The sequence below is a fragment of the Bos mutus genome, chromosome 28, assembly GCF_027580195.1.
Source record: "Bos mutus isolate GX-2022 chromosome 28, NWIPB_WYAK_1.1, whole genome shotgun sequence".
In the NCBI taxonomy this organism is placed as follows: Eukaryota; Metazoa; Chordata; class Mammalia; order Artiodactyla; family Bovidae; genus Bos; species Bos mutus.
The window spans coordinates 11270385-11282883 of NC_091644.1; positions in this window are offsets into that span (position 1 = coordinate 11270385).

Sequence of the window (12499 nt, forward strand, 5' to 3'; positions counted from 1 at the left end):
CTAGAGAATTCGTTGAAATAGCATATGTATGGCATGTAACACAGTTCTCTATACAGGTGACTCCCACTGTCCAAAAGTAGAGCGTTCCTTCAGCCTACAAAACCTTTCATAAGTCGAAATGGCATGAAATGAAGAAACAGTTACTTTAGGACACCCCTTGCTAATGGATGCACAGAATAGACAGAGATGAAGCACAGATGCTCGCAGACACAGTTCAAAGCTGTGGCGGCTTGATGCTGAGACACTGGGCGCAGTTTTTGAGAAGGAGCTTGGCGGTGCCCTCTCACTGCCCAGGATGCCTGCCGCCTCTGTAATGGCTCAGCTCGCTGCAATACAATCACTGAACACTGTTTGCGCTTTTTACCTTTTCTCGTAAAAGTGAAAATCCTCTTTGGATTTCTTTTGTGAAAATAGGTACTAGTGTAAGTCTTTTGCAGATTGAAGTGGCATAAAGTGGACTTTCGAGAAGTGGGGGATACCTGTAATGCATACAATGTTTTAATCACTCTTCGCTTACTTCACCCTGCCACTTTGACTGTTTTTGAAGCAACCACTTTGCGTCACTACTATATTCTCCCCAATGTCCACTCCTCTCACTCTTTCGCCAGAGGTCCATCTCCCATCCTTCCCTGGTGTCTAGGCTCTCAGAACCCTGAGCCCACCTGCCCCGGAGGAGCTTCCTAAGGCTCACAGGAGGTTGAGGTCAGGGTCTCCCTTGTCCAGTCTGTGCTTGCTTACTCCCAGGTGCCCCGCTTCATGGATATTGCTTTTTATGGGCTGAGGTCCTCAGGAGCCAAGTCCAGGCCCTTGTTTGTTTCTTTCTCTCCAGTAGTAACTGGTACTTAGAAAATGCTTGCTGACTAGATGGATGGACAGACAGACAAATGGATGGATGGATGGATAGATGGATGAATGGATGGATGTATAAATGGATGAGTGGATAAATGCACTAAAGAGCTATCCACAGTCAAATGAATGTACAAAGTGACATGAGAGGAAGAGGGAATTCTAACTCATTTAGGTAAGGAAGACGGGACGGGGCGGACATTGGCGCTGAATGTCAATGGGTGAGTGGGGGTCTCCAGGGTGAGTGGGAATCTTTAGGTGGGCATTTACCTGTACAAGGGCTTCCCTGGAGTCTCCGATGGTAAAGAATCTGCTTGCAATGCAGGACACCCAAGTTTGATCCCTGGGTTGGGAAGATTCCCCTGGAGGAAGGCATGGCAACCCACTCCAGCATGCTTGCCTGGAGAATCCCCATGGACAGAGGAGTCTAGTGGGCTACAGTCCATGGGGTCACAAAGAGTCAGACACAAAGAGTGACTAACACTTTCATTTTACCTGTACAAAGTCTTACAGTGAATGGGATGGTCTGTGTCTTGCTGCACTGATTCCAAGTGCTGGGTACTTTCCACAGAAATCAAGCCTAAAAGTCCCAATGTCCCTTCTTGAGACTCTAACTCATAGGACTAGGACATGCCCTGGTCCTTCCTCTTGGATAAACAATCATGAAACATCAGCAAGAGGCTGAAGGTTGGTTTCACGGCCACTGAAGAGGAGGAGGGGACCATCATGAACACGCCACGTGTCCTGGGGTTGGACCTGCATGATCTCTGAGCCCCTCCCAATGACCAGTGGAAAACATGCCTCTGATGTAGGCATGAAAATAGGGGCTAGGAGTCAAAAGTCACTTCCTCCCTACCAACCAGCTGGTGCTTGGCAGACCAGAGCCTGAAACCTCAGATTTGGGGGAGCCAAGAGTCCCCCTCCTTCAGGTTCCCCTGACTGCCTATGGCACTACACAGACAGCCAGGGAGACTTACTTGAGAGCCAGCTGGGTGGGAGAGGGTCTTGGTAGTAGAACTGATGGGGTGGCAGGCAGGGCTGCAGCAAGGAAAACAGAACATGTGCTGGTGGGCATAAGGATAAGGGTTTGAATAGTTCCATTCACTCATTCACTTACCCACCCACCACCCAGCCATTCAAACACATTTATGACCACCTCTTAGGCATTAGGCACTGTTCTAGATGCCACGGGGAACAAAACAGGCAGGATCTCCATATTGTTGTTGTTTAGTTGCTAAGTCAAGTTCAACTCTTTAGTGACCCCATTGCCTATAGCCTGCCAGGCTCCTCTCTGTCCATGGGATTCTTTCCCTGGGCAAGACTACTGGAGTGGGTTGCCATTTCCTTCTCCAGAGGATCTTCCTCACCCAGGGATCAAACCCGCATCTCCTACTTCACAGGTGGATTCTTTACCAATGAGCCAGAATCTCCATATGCTAGAGTTTATGTTACAGAGTGGGGAGGTGGAAAATGAATCAGATGAGCCGCATGACAGCAGGGGGAGACCAGGAGAGGGAGAAGACAAGATGTTGATGAGGATGAAGAAATGTAGACAGGGCCAGGGAGGGCTCAAGAGGACAAGATTGTTGTGCTGGAAAGATACTGGGGAGGAATTCCAGGAAGAGGGCCCAGAGGGTGGACTGGTATCAGAGTTGGGCTCCTGGAGTGCTCAGGAGAGCCACAGCCCAGGGCCAGAGGAACACAGGGCTCGGAGAGCTGCGTTAGAGACTCCTGGTAAGAAAGCGCTTGCCACCAGCACTGGCCTCTCCAGAGAGGCTGGGAGCATGCGGCTGAGATGTGGAGGTCTGAGTGGGGCTTCCTCTTCCTGTCACCCTGGCAACCAAATTTTGGTACCAACATTTGCTCCACTGTGCCCAGGGAGAGAAAACGTTGGCAGGCTTGGTAGGGGGAGACCCTGGCTCAAGCCACTCACCAGGGCAAAAGCTATAGTTAATCTCCTAATACCCTTTCTCCTTTTCTTGGTAATATGAGTTCTGACTTATATCTGGGCACTTGGCCACCAAATGAAGGGCCAAACTCCCCAGCCTTCCTTGATGCTCAACAAATATCTCATCAAGGAGATATAAGTGGAGGTGTGGTGTGTCATTTCCAGGGCCTTCCTGGAAAGATGGCGTGCTTCTGGAAGGCCCTTCGCTGCCTTGTTGACATGGCCTTCTCTCTCCTCCCTTAGTGTGAGCTGGCATCTGGGCGTGTTGGCTGGTGCTCTACCAGCCTTCTGGGACCTTGACGTGGTCTTAGAAGTGGAGACCACACATGGTTAGACAACAGGACAGGAGGAGCCTTGATGAAAAGAATCCTGTGGTGGGAACTCTGGATTTCCCTCATTCCTATCATGGCTCAGAAGAGAAATAAACATCTATCTTATGAAGAGGGCTATTATTGTATATAACAACAGCCATGCTTAATATGCAAACCTATGCAGCTACCAGGGAGGAGAGACATGCCAATTCATGCCCACCCTGAGGACACAGGGCATGGGGTGCCTGGGATGAAGGGGTGGCTGGTCTCAAGGGACCACAGCCTGCACAAGAGGCATGAGTGGCCGGGCGGAGTTGAAGATCCTTTATCATGGTGAACATGTGGAAGTACACGGAGTCCACGCAAATCTGAGAAGTCATGCTGCCGTGGTAGGATGCTTAGCTATTTTGGTAGCTTATGGGCACCGATAAGGATACTCTCCTCCACCAAACCTCAGCCAGCCTCCTCTGAGCCCTCTTGTGCAATAGGCCTTACCCTTGGCCTGTAAAAACCTCAAGAGACACTAACATAGTTTCTAACAGCTCAGGGCCACATCCTTAGGATGATGGTAGACCCCTCTCAAAGTGCCGACATGGGAAAACTCAAGGCTGCTGAAAGAATTGGCTGTCCTAGCCATCATCTGAGGAGATGGGACGCCTCCCAGCCTCTGAGGGAGGCGAGGAGCCTCACCTCCATAACGCCAGTTAGCCAACCCTGGGGGTTTCACGTGGACCAATGTCTCCTTCCTGTGTTTTGTAATGCTTCGCTTCCCTGACTCTCCTGAGCCTCCTGCTCACTGCTCCGCACCCCTCTCCTCCCGCCCCCTGCTTCATTCCCTGGTTCTCCCTTTAGAACACCCAGACACCTCTGTATAGAAACGAGCTTGTTCACCCTGGACTTTACTCCCTCTTGCAATAGTTATTACTGATTAAAATCCATCCTGACCACAGTCACTAGTATCTGGCTCTGTTTATCTTTGGTAGTGCCAGAGACTAGAGGATCATGGGTTTGTCTGTTAGACCTGGGACTCTGGGACTATGGCTGTGTATACCCGGGGAGTGCTGGTGTGGCTGCTGGGCTGTGGCTGTGCAGATGGGTGGTGTGGTGGGTGTGGCCGGTCTCCCTGCAGAGTCCAGACATTCCCAGGTGCAGTCACAGAGCAGGGACTTGGCCCCGAGGATGGGTTTTCTAGGAAGGTCAGGCTCGCTTGCATTTGTCACACCATGTGCCCTGATACTGCCACTCCATGAAAGTGAAAGGCTGAGCCGCTGGGCGGGTATCCTCCTGCTACCAGAGGGAATGCTTCTTGTAGGAGAGATGGTGGGGATCCCGCAGCTCCTTCTCACAGAGGGCCTGACCCCCATCCCCAAGCTCCTGTTTGCTCTGTCTGGTCTAACACTCTGCAACTCCCACTCCAGGCTCTGTTTTTCTTTACTTTGCTGTAAATGTCAAAAATGTCAGTTTCATGAAAAAGTCAATTGGTTTCAATTGGAGGTCTTTTCGACCTCTAGAGCGGGAAGCCGGCACCAGCATCTAACCCTCCAGATCTGGGTTTTACTGCTCTGATGACCCCACAGTGGAATTTCCAGGGTAGTTTTGATCCCCTAATTCAGAAAGCCCATTCCACACAGTTCTGGGAGGACTGAAGCACTCTCCCACCTGCCGGAGACATACAGGATCCACAGAGGATGCTTTTATCCATCAGCGTGTCTCTCTTATGGAATCATCAGAGTGGTAAACTCAATAACAGGGAGCCCTCCCCCTCCAACCAGCATTAGGGGCAAGAAAGCATCAAGTAGTGCAGTGTGCCCTGGATGGCGGGCTCCTTCCTGTCCCCCTCTCCTCTTCCTGTGGTCCCGACCTCCCACCATCACTGAGCTGTCACCCTGTTGGGAGGAGAGGAGGCAGAGAGAGGAGCTGGGCACAGTCCTCTTCCACAAGACAGACATTTTGGCCTGGATGACTCTTGGTTGTTGGGCACGGGGTGCTGTCCTGTGTGTTGTGGGAGCCGGTTAGCAGCACCCTCAGTCTCTGACCACTAGAGGCCTGAAGCACCCTCCTCCCCTAGTTGTAATCAAAACGTCTCCAGACTTTGCCAAACATCCCTTGGAAGCAATGCTGCCTGGGGTTAAGAGCCCCTGATTAAGGGAAAGACAACAGAGGAAGAGGAGGCGCGGCCAGCCCAAACCTCGCCTCTTCTCTTCTGCTGAAGGAGTCAGCGCATGCTGGTGGTGAAGAGCATGGTCTCTGGAGCCCTTTGCCCTTGTTTACAACCTGTCTCCACCATGTACTAGCTGTGTGTGTCCATCACTGTGTGTGCATAAAATGACTTCTTTTCTCTGTGCCTCAGTTTCTTCATCGAGAGATGGGAAAACCCTGGTAGCAGCCCCAGTGAGCTCTGTGCCAGTGGGTGGTGCTTGGTGGCACTGTGCCTCCTCCTAGGGAGGCTGTGCCTTGTGATCTTATAGTTGTGCCTGCAGATCAGGGTCCCCACCTTCACAATTTAGTCCTTGTCGCTCCGCCCCTACCACATCCCCTCTCACCAGCCTTCATCCCCCAGGTGAACCACTCACAGCTCAAGGAAGCAAGCACTAAGTTCTCTCTTGCAGCTGCAGCCTTGCCCTTGGGGTTCCCCCCTCGGCCAGGATTGTGGAGCCCCTTTCATCTCCTTCCTCACCCAGCCTCCCCCTACTCTGGTTTCAGGAGTCACTTCCTCCAGGACCTCCTCCTGCCCTCCCAAGACAGGGTTAATTGCCTCTCTTAGCTTGTACCCCTACTCCCTCATTCCCTCAACTAGCTCCTAGGTCAAGGGCTTGCAGGCATGTTTTTACTGGGGGGAATGATCTCAGTTTGGGGTGGTGGGGAGGAACTGGAAAGAGTGGAACAGGAAAGGAGAAGCCATGAATGTGTCACTGAGCTGGTAACGGCTCTGAGCAGCCTTCTGAAAAGTGCCTGAGAATTTTGTGCCCTGATAGAACATAGGAGTGTGTCTCCAGTACCTTATGTGCCCCATTGGTGGGGTTGCCCCAGGGGGAGTGTGACCCCTCTTGTATGCGGGCCAGTGTGGCTGAGCAGCTCACAAGTCAGTGGCAGAGGCTCTGGGAAAAGCTCTGGATACAGGGGTCCGTGGAGCAGCTGAAATTTGGAGTTGTCAGGGAAGCCTCTGAGTGTTGCAGTAGTGGCCAAAACAGTCAGTGAGCCAAGGTGTGAGACAGGCCTGCAAACACATGACGTATGTGCCTCTCTGTTTCCCCCGCTCCCCACCCCTCCCCTATCGTCTTAAATCAGCCCTCCACTCACCATCACGTGCTATGGTACTCCATTTGTCTGCCTCAGTCCTTAGGAGATGGTGACTCCTGCGAGCAGAATCGATTCTACTTTACTGTATACCCAGAGCTCAGAGAGTAGTTACAAGAAACTAGGTCTTTCAATAAAAGCTAGTTGACTAAGTGAATGGGTGAATGAACGAATGAATGAGTCAGAGGTAGGGATGTGATGCAGGCCCCTGAAGTGTCTATTGTGTGCCTGGGATCAGATATGAGCTTCACGGTCCATGCAAGACTTTTTACTAGGATCTCTCTAGTTTGACCTGGTAGATTGTTCCGGGTTCCTCACCCAGACTTTGGCTATCTGGTGTCACGAACACTCTGGTATTGTATGATGTTGGGGGCCTGTCTGCTGTGTCATGCCACTCTCTAATCAAAGCTGCCTGCATGCTCTGAGTCTGAGAGGGGCCAACAGACTGAGAGCTTTGGATACAAGCAGTGAAAAACAACTCAGGCTAACCCAGCCAACAGCAGATTTGCTGGAGGGATTTCGAGGATTTGGAATCACCAGGAAAGCTGGAAATGGGTCAGAACTAAGAAAGGTGGGCTTTGTTTGGGTCAATACCTGCCCAATGAATGCATCAGTAGAGCCTTAGTTACTGGCCCATGAGACTCTAGATAGTAAAAGAGAACTAATTCCTCAAAAAGAAACTGGCAAAATTAAACCATATGACTCAGCAACTCCTCTCCTAGGTATACAACCAAGAGAAATGTAGGTATATACTCACAAAGAAGCTTGTACAACTGATCACAGCCATAGCAGCATAATTCAAAATAGCCAAAATGTGAGAACAACCCAAATGAGAAGCTGATAAGCGGAAAAATAAAATGGGATATATCCAGGCCAAGGAATACTATTTGGCCATAAAAAGGAATGAAGTACTGATACATGTGACAATACGGCCAAACCTTGAGAATACGCTAAAAGAAGGAAGCCAAACACCAAATACCACAGGCTGTATGATTCCGTTCCTGTGAAAGTTCAGAGTAGGCAAATCTATACAGAGAAAGTAGATTAGTAGTTTCCAAGGGCTAGAAGGAATGGTGGGAATGAAGGGGTCACAGCTAAAGGATTCAGTGTTTCCTTTTGGGGTGATGAAAAGTTTCTTAAATGGATTATAGTGATGTTGCTGCTGCTGCTCAGTCGCTTCAGTCGTGTCCGACTCTGTGCGACCCCATAGACAGCAACCTACCAGGCTCCCCCGTCCCTGGGATTCTCCAGGCAAGAACACTGGAGTGGGTTGCCATTTCCTTCTCCAATGCAGGAAAGTGAAAAGTGGAAGTGAAGTCACTCAGTCGTGTCCAACCCTCAGCGACCCCATGGACTGCAGCCTTCCAGGCTCCTCCGTCGATGGGATTTTCCAGGCAAGAGTACTGGAGTGGGGTGCCACTGCCTTCTGTTACAGGCCTCTAAATATGCCAGAAATCATTGAGTTGTACACTTGAAGTGGGTAAATTATCTGGCTGGTGAATTGTACCTCAATCAAGCTGTTTAATAATGAATGGAGTCCGGGTCTCTTGTGTGAGTATGACACTTGTGCTCATTCACAGCTCTGCTCACTTTTCGGCATGGTTTTTTACACTGAAATAAAAGGAAATCAGGATGGGACGGATCGCTAGATGCCAAAAGACCACAAATGGCATTTCGCTTTCCCTGGGGCCATTTATATGATGCACACATTTCTAGGTATTTATAAATAAGTGTATCTAATGTGTTGGGCGTGGGAGAAGACCCCAAGGCCCAGCTCTTCAATAAAGCCCTCCTTCTACCTCTTACGGATTGAGGTCACAAGGCGCCAAAATCCAGGAGGAAGTCACAACTCTCTCCCTGGACAAAGGGGCTGAATGTCTTGATCATGAGTCATTAACCCGTCTGGTCCTCATGTGTAGGTTGCAGTGCTGGGCAGGGGCCAACTTCGGGGGACCAGTGCCATGTTGGCCTACGGGGAGGAATTGGATGTCTTTGTCAACAGGTCCAGGAAGGATGACGAGTGTGAGCTGACAGCTTGTTTGGGTCCTTGGTGGCTTTCAAGTGCAGCAGCCTCACAAAGGCTCCCCAGTTACCACACCCCGCCCCAGGGACCTCTGTTGTTTTACATTTTAGTTCAGTACTGTTAAGGATGGTGGTTGGTCAGTTTGTTCAAATACCCAAGGCCCAGAGCAACTCAATGTCTTCTCTTAAATCTGCCCCTGTGGGCATCCAAATTCAGATGACTTATTCCAGATAGGGAGTTAGCGGGCCCTTTGCCATGCATGGGATGGCCCATGGCAGGGCTCATCAGCCCTCCCCTCGTCCTCCCTGAGGGTGGGGCAGCAGCCAAGGTTCTGGCATGGACTCCCCAGGTGTCTCTGGGGTTGGCTTTCTCCTCCTGCCCTCCTTGATTGATCTGAGTCAACCAGGCCAGCTGTGCACAGGAAAGACTTCTATGTGGATGGGGGCCTATGTGGGGAAACAAGAACTTATTTGGCAGTGATGTTGCCACCGAGGCAGGTAGCTCCCAGCTCGAGACTTGTGCCCTTGATGTCTTTTAGAGCTTGACCTTCCTGTCTGCAGAGCTGGGGATTCATCTGGCCGTGTGCCCAGAGTCTGGGAGTCAGCTCTGGTGCCTCCCAGTGTCTGGTAAACACACCTTTATTTCCTCTTTCACAGAGTGGGCACTTCCTTTGCCTTGGGCTTGGAGGGTCCCAACAGGTGGACTCTGGAAACTGGATAGTTTATTAGGCAGCCGGGCAGGGGTGGATGTGCACAGACACAGAGAAGGGAGATGGGTGGGCGGCAGCCAAACACAGCAGTGACGACCTGGGCGCTCCTGGTGAGAAAATGCCTCCGCTTTGTGTTGTCATCTGCTAATCTCCACAGAGGGTTGTTTACCGTTCGGAATTTCACAGCCCCTGTGTAGGTAGGCTTGCAGGAGGCCTGTCAAAGGGGGAATGGGAGCGATGTAAGAAGAGAGAATGGCAAGCCACTTATGTTCTGTTAAAAATAACTGGAGGACTATACAGGGCTCGTTGTGAATTCTCAACCCAATGTGTCCAGCAGAGGAAGCTGGAGAAAGCGGCCGAGGCAAACTGCATGCCTGTTATGTGTGCAGGCTGTTCTAGGTGCTTTGCAAACATAAACTCGTTTAATCCTTGTCACATGCCAGTGAGGTGACTGGCATTATCTTCATTCCATAAATGGTCCAGAGAGGTTAAGAAAGGTGTTTGAGAATCCTCTGCAATAGGTGATCTGTGGGGAGTAATCTGTACTAGGCGAAGGGACCAGAGTGAAGCTTGGGTGCAGCTGACCTCCGACCAGGCAATTCTGAAGCAGCTCGGGCTCTAGAACACAGAAGGGGCTGTATCTACTGCGCACTCTTTGTATACACGCCCCGGCCCGCCAGTTTACCTGTGGGACCCCTTCTTCCTCAGAAGACTCTGAAAGGAGGCTGCTACAGCCCCCACTTTATAGGTGAAAAGACAAAGGTTCAGAGAGGTGCCTGAGGCAGGTAGTCGGCGTTCTTTCCAAGGAATCCAGCCTCTGTTTGGTGCCACTTGTGTGAGCTGCTAAGTCTCATTTTCAGAAACCTTCTTTTCTCTCTCTCTCGTTTTCTTTTTCTTGTTCCAGGAAACCACTTGAAAGCTTTGCTGCCCTTGACGAAGAGTGTTCCAGGTCAGCTCACATTCTAGAAGCATCTGTGACTGAGGGTATTTTAAGAGCGAGTGAGCAGGCAGGGAAATTTGGAAGGCAGCCAGTTCCCTGATCTGTGTCTTCCAGGGGATGGCGGTGGCCAATAGAGAGGATGGAGGTTTTTCTTTTTTTTTCTATTTGCTTTCTTTAGAGGGAGCATCACTGCTTCTGCAAATACAGACTTGGGGTGAGAACAAGAAAAAAATTAACTAAAAAATTTCTCATATGTGGCTGTGTTCTACATTCTTGCTTCTCCAAGTGCCGTCTCCAAACCATCACCATCAAGGACACTCTTTAGAAACACCAGTTCCTACAAGACACCAAGACACCTTCTAAGTCAGAATCTGTATTTTAACAAGGTCTCCCGGTGACAGAGAGAGGCAAATGCACTTTAATTGGAGAAACCCCAATCTCTGCCAGCTCAGCAAAGCCTACATCTGGAATTTGTCTTCACACCCTCCCAGAGATGTCATCATGGCACCTCCAACAGGTTCTGTCCAACATCGAACTCGAATCCTCCCCCAAACCTGCTCCTCCTCTGTGTTCTCATTTCCAAGGCTCCACCTCCCACGGCCCAGGACCACACCCAAGCCTAGGAGACCTCACGCTCTAGACTCCTCTTGTGCTGGCGTCCTGTGTCTTTCCTCATTGTCACTCCCCATTCCTCAAACACCTAATCTAGGCTTGCTGACAGTTCTCGCGATGCCAGAGTGCTCTTCCCTGAGCCCAAATCTGAAGATGTCATCCCCCATGGTAAGCCCTCTCTGGCTTCCCACTGTTTACTGAACAAGGTTCGAGGCTCTCCGAACTGGTATGAGCTGCTCTTGCGCATGTCTCCAGCCTCGCTCTTCCTGTGAACCTACGTGCTCAGTAGAATCCGACTCCACGACGCTATGGGCTGCAGGCCACCAGGCTCTTCTGTCCGTGGGATTCTCTCTACCTACTCCTCCAAAATGATGGCAAATTGTTGTTCTTCTGTGTACAACATGCCCTCCGCCCCACCACCCCCAGCTGCTTTGCAGTGTTTCCTTTATTTTTGTCAGCAATTTGATTGTAATGTATTGTTGTTTGGTTTTGTTTGTATTTCCCTTGCCTAGGGTTTGCTGAGCTTTTTTCGGGGTCTGTGGGTTTATAAACTTCCTCAAATTTGGAAATGTTCGGCCAGTTTTTTTGCCAAATATAGTTTTGCCTCCCATCCTTCTATGGTTATGTTTGGCACTCCGATATTATCTCACAGCACACCAAGGTTCTGCTATTTTTGAATATCTGCGCTTCACCATGGATAAATTCATTTGCTAAGTCTTCAGGTTCACTGATCTCTCTCCCTACAGCATCTAATCTGTTGTCAATCTCATCTGGTGGAATATGCATTTCAGGTATTGTATTTTCTTAACCTCTAGAAGTTCCATTTGCTCCTTCTTTATAACTTCTACTTCTCTCCTTGTTCTGTTCCTGTTTCCCTTTAAGTGTTTGAACATGAGAATCATTTTAACATCCTTGTCTGCAAGTTTCACCACCTCTATTTCTCACCCCTTTTATTGACAGGCTTTTCCTTTTTCATAGTCTTTCTCTTCCTGCTTCTTGGCATCTGGTGAGTTTTAGTGAACGATGGACATGGTGAATTTTATGTTGTTGAGGGTCTGGATCTTGTCATCTTCCTTTAACGGGAGTTGGTTTTGGTCCTGGGGAGCGGCTAAGCTACTTACAGATTGTTTGATCACGTTCAGTCTATTTCTGAGATTTGCTAGGGCAGATCTAGAGTAGCCTTCACTGTAGGGATAATTCAGCCTGAATAGTCAGATGTGACCCCTCTGAGATCCCACTGAAAGTCTATGTGACTGCTGAGGACTCATCATTCTTGTTGTCAGTGTTCAAACATCACCCCGCCCTGTGTAAATACTGGGAGTTATACAGCTTCCAATCCCCTATTCACTGTTTACACGATTTTGTGGAATTTCACGCTGTGCACTAAGGCCCCATACTTACTAAGGCCCATGGGGACTCTTCTTTGGATTTCTGGAGCTCTTTTACTCTGTTTCAGAAATATGTCCTGCAACTTCCAGCCATGCCAACCTTCCCAACCTTCCTTCTCCACCCCTGGAATTCAGCAAGACTGTGAGTCCTGTTGGACCTCGCCTCCCTGTGTTGTGGCCAGAACTTGCCTCTAGGCAGAAAGCTGAGGTGGCCACAGGTAGAAAGCTGAGAAGACTGTAGGACTCCCCTGATATATTCTCTCAGAGATCACAGTCCTGTGCTGCCTGTTGCCCCACGTTTGGGAAGAAATGTTTCATGTATTTGCTCCATTTTTCTACTTGTGCAGAGCAGGAAGGTACGTCCGGTCCATAATATTTCATCCTGTCTCAATTTTAAGATTTTGATGATATTCCCTCTGGCTAGA